This window comes from Neodiprion virginianus, chromosome 5 (assembly GCF_021901495.1).
Source record: "Neodiprion virginianus isolate iyNeoVirg1 chromosome 5, iyNeoVirg1.1, whole genome shotgun sequence".
NCBI classification, from domain to species: Eukaryota; Metazoa; Arthropoda; class Insecta; order Hymenoptera; family Diprionidae; genus Neodiprion; species Neodiprion virginianus.
In genome coordinates, this window is record NC_060881.1 from 31,127,695 (window position 1) to 31,134,351 (window position 6,657).

A 6,657-nucleotide genomic window follows, 5' to 3' on the forward strand; every position below is an offset into this window, starting at 1 on the left:
GGTAGTCATCGTGATAGCATCGCACTGTTACGAATGACATTTCATTCAATAGGTATGTATTTATGTCCAAGTATTTCTTTATATGTTGTTACTCTTTGACTTCCTTTTTACCTGAGATGAATCGAATTCCTTAAATGACATTTCACTGTAAAGAAAGTTGTCCATGGCAGTGTGATGTCAATCAAAAGCAACCCAGTCTGCGCAACAACCGGTTCCCGCAGAGAGTTTTGCTGACAGTGACTTATATAGCGCCGAAGGAACGGTAAGAAATAAAATACTAGAAGTCTACAAAATACCTACCCATCCAGATTTTTTTTCTATGTTTCACGTCTCTGCTTTCCATTCAACTTCGGAAGCATAAGGTAAAATGAAATTATTTAGACTAAACTTACTCTGTCTAACCTAGAATTAACAAGGATTTTTATTACCTGTCCAAGTTAAATATTATTCACTTATACATGTGAGCATTACTTTTAAATGGATCATTCAATGATGCACTGATAGTCGTTCGTTTTTTATACTGATCATCCTGATCCATTCAGCTCTTGCTATTGAGAATTGAGGAATAATTTGTCGAACAAAATTGCATCGGGTTTTCCTTTTTCGTTACACAAACGCTCATTCTTTCGACTCGCAAGTCTGTAAGACGTGCGCATTAAAGGGACAAACAGCCAGTGTATATATATATATATATATATATATATATATATATATATATATATATATTATATGTATAATTTGAATAACTGATCAACGGTTTCAATGTTCCAGCCTCGTGATGGTTAGTATCGCGAAACGTGCAATTAGCGGCGAAGCATGCGATGGGCCTGCTCAATGAAACCTTCCTTCCCGGTACAATATTGGGTCCGCAGTTGGCACGAACCAGTTTCACCGTCCCCTCTCCCCTTCATCTGGTCGTGCCAAAGAAATATTTCGACACTTCCGTTGACTCCGGAATGGCGATGCGATGGGCAAAAGGATGAACAGGGAGGGGAACGAGCGTGACTTTCAACTGTTCGACCTTGACGCTTGCGCCGTTGCATTCACCCCCGTGAAGCTGTGTGCAGAATTATATACCTGCTTCGGGAATACGTTATAATTCCAGGCACGACGACCTCGAGCCCTGACCTAACCTATTCTAGGCTATGTCTCCGTCCTCTAGGTACAGACAAAGCCTAGGAGAGGCTAAATCAGGCCGCTCTCCACTCCTCCGGAACTCCAACGAACTTCCAGTTTCGAACGCTGCTGATACTTCACCAGGCTGAAGTTAGTAACGTCAAGGTAACGAGACACCAGATGGAAAATAATGATTGTGCAATTTTAGAACGACCATCAACAAGCTGGCTTTTAAACTTCAGTATATTTTGTTTATTAGGATTTACTGGATATCAAACGATCAAAAAGGTGCGAATTGTAATGATCTTTCCTAAACATGCATCGTTGCAGTAACGTTACTAACTTCAACCTCATGACACGTCGAAGTCTCTGCATGTAGGCGACGAACGTTGACCGCCTCGGTCTCCGTGCGTCGTTGAAGTCTCTGCACAGGCGACAATCGATATGCTTGCGCGATTGAAATTCCCGCATAGATAGTTTCCTCGTTCGAAAGCGGTTAGAAGAATTTTACGTTATATTTAATACGTGTGCGTTCCTCGAGGAATTCATTGGCACCTTTGTCCATCTCGGGATTATAACTGCACGCTTCGCGTCATTGTGTAGAAAGAGTTGCGGAGAGTTGTATGAGGCGAGAAGAGAGGATTGTTTTACACTTGTATATTACATACATGCATACCCCAAGCGTACGTCCCGGGAGTCACGCGGACGCTATTTTTAGACGACACAACGTCGACACGTCGAATCGTTCATAAGAATCTGCACGCGGAGATTATATTAGGTGGTCTGAGAGATCGTTTGGAAGACGAAAGCTGCTGAAAAATTCCAAGGACATTTTCGGCGCCTGAATGCTTGACGTCACACTCCAAACGACGCCAATTATCGCGACCTGCAGGAGAGTCTGCAGAGTGCAGAAAAGGAGGAGGTGGAGGAGGCGAAGGAGGAGGAGAACGAGAATGAGGAGGAGAAGGAGGAAAACGATGGCGAGGGCACCCGTTGAACAGCATGTTTGTAACGGTGTGCCGCTCTTCGAGAACCGGAATTATTTCAATGGCATCGGCTCGAATCCCACTGTCCACCGGTATAATAACGCGTACCTGATGCAAACCGATTTCGCTTGTGAGCAAAATCCGTCTCGACTTCATCGGACCGTCTGTCAATCTTATACGCTACGCTATAAAACGTAATACGCCTGTACGTGGGAAAGTCCCGTACCAATTTATGTATTCCTCTGTATTGTTAACGACAAACGATTCTGTTTGAAACGGTAGCCCGCAGCTGTGACGTCTTCGTTTATTATATCTGTAACAATATGCTCATGTCTGATGTCTATTTAAATCCCTCATTCATGCCGAGCGTAGAGCTAACTCGCTTATTGCTAGGCCATAGTCAACTACCTATGTATACTTCATGGATCTATCTAGGATAAATAGTGAATAGACTATATAGGTTATGTCATGGAACAGATACCGAAGTTCAAAGGCAATTGCGGAATTAGCAAATGCAGGTACACGAAGAGCGTATCAAACACAAATAAATAACACATTTGCTAAAGTTAGTCACAGATTTGCAGGTCCCACCACTGGCAGCAGAGAATTAATATTGTCGTGGTAAATATATTTTCCATATAATCCTGCAGTAGTTTGAAATGATTTCGGATTTTTAAATCGGAGAAATTTTCAATGATTGCCGATTAGTGGCTACAAATCAATGCTATCATTCGAGTAACCGATCCTGTTAACTTCTTGCTTACGACTGTATAGTTGTTCAAGTCATTGGTATCGGGCTCCGTTACCTGCTGACTTCAAATAATAAGTTTATTTGTTTTAAATAGTTCTCAGTATAAACACTGGCTTCAAAATTGATTTCTTACGGAGCTAAACTACCTCTGATATTTCCAATTATGCCTTCCGGCGATTGATATATAGCCGGATATGATTAGCCGTTTCTACCACTCTGAACTAACTATATATCGATGGTTTAACAGAAGATTTCTAGTAATTCTCTAAAATTTCTTCACCTACTCTTAATGACTATGGGTTTGGTACTTAATGGAGTGAATTTTTGCTACAGTGTACAAAGCCTGTTGGTATCTCATACGAATTAAACAGATAAATACCGTTATATTAATGGCTCGAAATGTATCACAATGCAAATGTGCCTACCACGTACTGGAGCGGAGTCATAATGATATCTTTCGTTGGTACCTAAACATGGTTCGCTGCACGATATCGCCTGGAACGCAGTTATGGGTCAGGGCAGAGCAAAACGGGAACCATCGAAGAATTAAGTTTCGTCGCGACTACCGACTACGCGCGATCGGCTTCCCAATTGAACATTAACATTCTTAACCGGCGTATAAAGCGGCTAAAAATAATTCAATACATATGTATAGTATATAATACAACTTGTTTTCGCAATGTTGAAGCCGGTTTTTATATTACTCGCAGAATGCGCGTCGTATCCTTCGCCGAAGCTCTTGCGCCCGTGTCGCGTGTGGGTTTATACTTTTTAGGTATACCGTTCGCATATTATACGTATGCACGTTAAGATTCCACACCGCATTCGCGTCAATATCATTACCACCTCTTTCTCGCTTCTTCCCATCTCCCACCACCTCTCGTTCTATTTCTTTGTCTTTCTACCTTCCTCTCCCAACCCTCTCGGATCACTTTTATCATCGTATTGTTATACATTCGCAATGAGTATTCTTTATTCGCTTATATACCTGTTCCATTGACTTTTAAATCCGTGACTGGCTAATATCAAACTAATTTATACTCTATTGCCGGCTCCGTCTATCCCATTTCTTTGACCAGCTCTTCATAGCACGGAAAATATCAGAGCAAAAAATTGTCCAAGAAAATTTGTCCAGCGCAAAACGATTTCGCGTTTTAAAGAAAATTAGTCTACGCGACGTCTATGGACGTCTTCCAAAAATCCACTTTTCCGAAATTGTATGGAAACTGTGATTACTCGTCCTATACCAGGTCACTCTCTGCACTCGACTGCATATACTGACCGTATTAATCATTACCATCGGTACCGAACATCCCCCATGCGACTTTATTTCATCGCATCAATTACCGTGACTCTCCTATTACGGAGTTGGAGCAGTTAGCGATGTCAGTCAACCGCCTGTCTCATTCATTTTGAATGTTGTAATGTTACCTTTCAGACAGTTTGCAGTGATCGTCACACGCGGAACGGCCGACGTTGGCAGAGTAGCCGGGAGCGTTGGAGCGTTTCGTTGCCGCAATCTGTTAGGCGCCACTGCTTCGATCTTAACGATAAGACGCCGATTAAAATGCTTACGAAGAACTGTACAAGAGCAGCTGGCTCGGAAAAGTACCAAATATCACTGCATGAATTTACTCGTAACTTGAAACACTTCGGTTCTGTATCCGCATTCCGATCTTGGAGAATATATTTTTCACGCACTGCACCATTCCGCGCATGCAGACCGTCTGCCCGATGATGAGGTCCAGCGATGCAGTACCGCGACCGGGTGAAATCCACGAAATAAACTGATCTCCTTCGAAAACTTTGACCAGTTTTATGAGAGCGGTGTTTGAAAAAAGTAAATTAATATCTTGCCCCTCGGATTCAAGATGCTGCTGGCCAAGAACTTTCCGCCAACTTTTGGCGCCTACCGGAGTTCCACTGACCGAAGGAGGGCTGATTGCCGGAGACGGCCTCCGCTCCGGTCCTCCGAGGCAAATCGAGCATCTCGTCGCGAAGCGGTTAGCAAACGGGTGGGGATCTCTTTTCCCATTGCCGGTTCGTTATTGCTGCAGACGGAACGCAGCGCAACGGTAAAACGCGCGACTGTCCTAAAGATACGAAACGCACGCGAAGGTGGAACCGCCCTCCCCTGTCGATCCGAACTGTTCTCCTTAACACCTGCAGTACCATATCACGCACTGTCGGAGATCCCCGCAGCTGGTAGGTATACAAAATTCGCGGTCAACTATTCGACCCTTATTCCGCTATCGCGGAGCGTTTGCAACATAGCAACGCAGCTTCCCAGCGCACTCTAACCTTTCGCACCGTACGTTTTTTTTTTCTTTTCTTTTCTACTTATAATTTCCTACAGTTTATCCCACCGGTTATCTGCAGGGAGAGGGGAAGCCGCAGGCCTTGTACGACTCTTTTAACACGCATGGCGCCAGTTTGGCGAGATACTTAGTCACCGATCGGATACCTATGATAATCCGGGCGAGAAAGCGCAGCTGAAGCGTATACGCATTTTTTACACTTTATCTTGAGTTTTTTTTTATGATAATCTTTTATTCATGTACCTTTTTTTCCCTTCCATATCCATGTAGGATCGTCTGCCATTCCACATTATGCAAGGAATCTGCTAGATCGTCCGACCATTTTGGTGGTTATAAGTACACTATCAGCACATTAGATTTCGAGAATTAAGTGGAACAGAACCGAATGTCGTTATAAAATTACGATCCCAGGTAAGTTTTGAAGGTTGTCCAGAATAGAGTCAATCTCTTACAATGCAAAATCAAATTTCTCATTTTTTATCGATCGCTGTTTGTTTAGAAGTTGATCCTTGAAAACGTCATCAACAAGCTACCATGGCGCATAGGAAATACCAATCTAATATCTAATCTTTTAGCAAGAAAGTTTGCTTTCTTTTTGTTCGAGTGAAGAATCGTTATGCAGATGCTTCACGTGCTGACCGTAAATACTGATTCTGATATTGACCATCAACATATATGTATTACGCACACAGTTATACTCTTTGGTAAATGTATCTGTGAATAATTAACAATGTTACAGACAGTATGTATACATATGTATACCCATACTATACATTAATATGAGACTGTATATTTGAAAGTTAGCGGGAAGCTGCTGACGACCTTGGCATTTTGTCTGCTGCACTTTTCACCGTGATCCTGCAGTAGGCTGTATCGGACTAATTTTAATGCTGCAGACAAGGAGAAGTCGATCCATGGCTGCAGTTCGTTCAGCTCCGGGAATAAAAAACCGACCCTGGTAATTCTTGTGAATGAATTATTGCGGGTACCTAATATATAGGTATATGTATTCGAAAACAGATAGTTAAGCTGTCTATAATGCCTCTTAAGAACGTATGCAATTTGGCTTGGATTATTCGGCACGGCCGTGAAATTATTCAGCTATTCTAGCGTGTAAATCGCATGGAACGCTTTCAAATTTGTCGAAAAACTCGACTATATTGTCACTCTAAATATAAAATAAATTTCACTGAATATCCCGTAATTTCCCACTCTTTATTTTAGTTATTGGAAGATCCCTGACTTTTTCAGTATGTATCTTCAGCATCAGCAGTACCACCGTCTTCGAATTATAATTTCGAATGTGAAGTTACGTCGGGGGAGGGAGGAAGCAAAAACGAAAAGTCAGTCACTTTTTTCAGTACCTTATTTATTAACTGTCAATATTGAACCTCTGGAGTGGTTCCCAGATAAGAAATCGACAATTTTCTCTATACAGGTATGTGTCGAGAATCGCAATATTGTTTAAACAGTTCAGTAATATTAG

At 42.2% G+C, this 6,657-nt stretch overlaps 1 long non-coding RNA gene across 1 annotated transcript; it reads left to right on the top strand.

Moving 5' to 3' along the window:
• The first annotated feature begins 4,279 nt into the window (after positions 1-4,279).
• Positions 4,280-6,266, top strand: LOC124304543 (uncharacterized). Its single transcript, XR_006908218.1, has 3 exons — positions 4,280-4,621; positions 4,725-5,058; positions 5,210-6,266. It is a non-coding gene; the product is annotated as an uncharacterized LOC124304543 (long non-coding RNA).
• Positions 6,267-6,657: the final 391 nt, after the last annotated feature.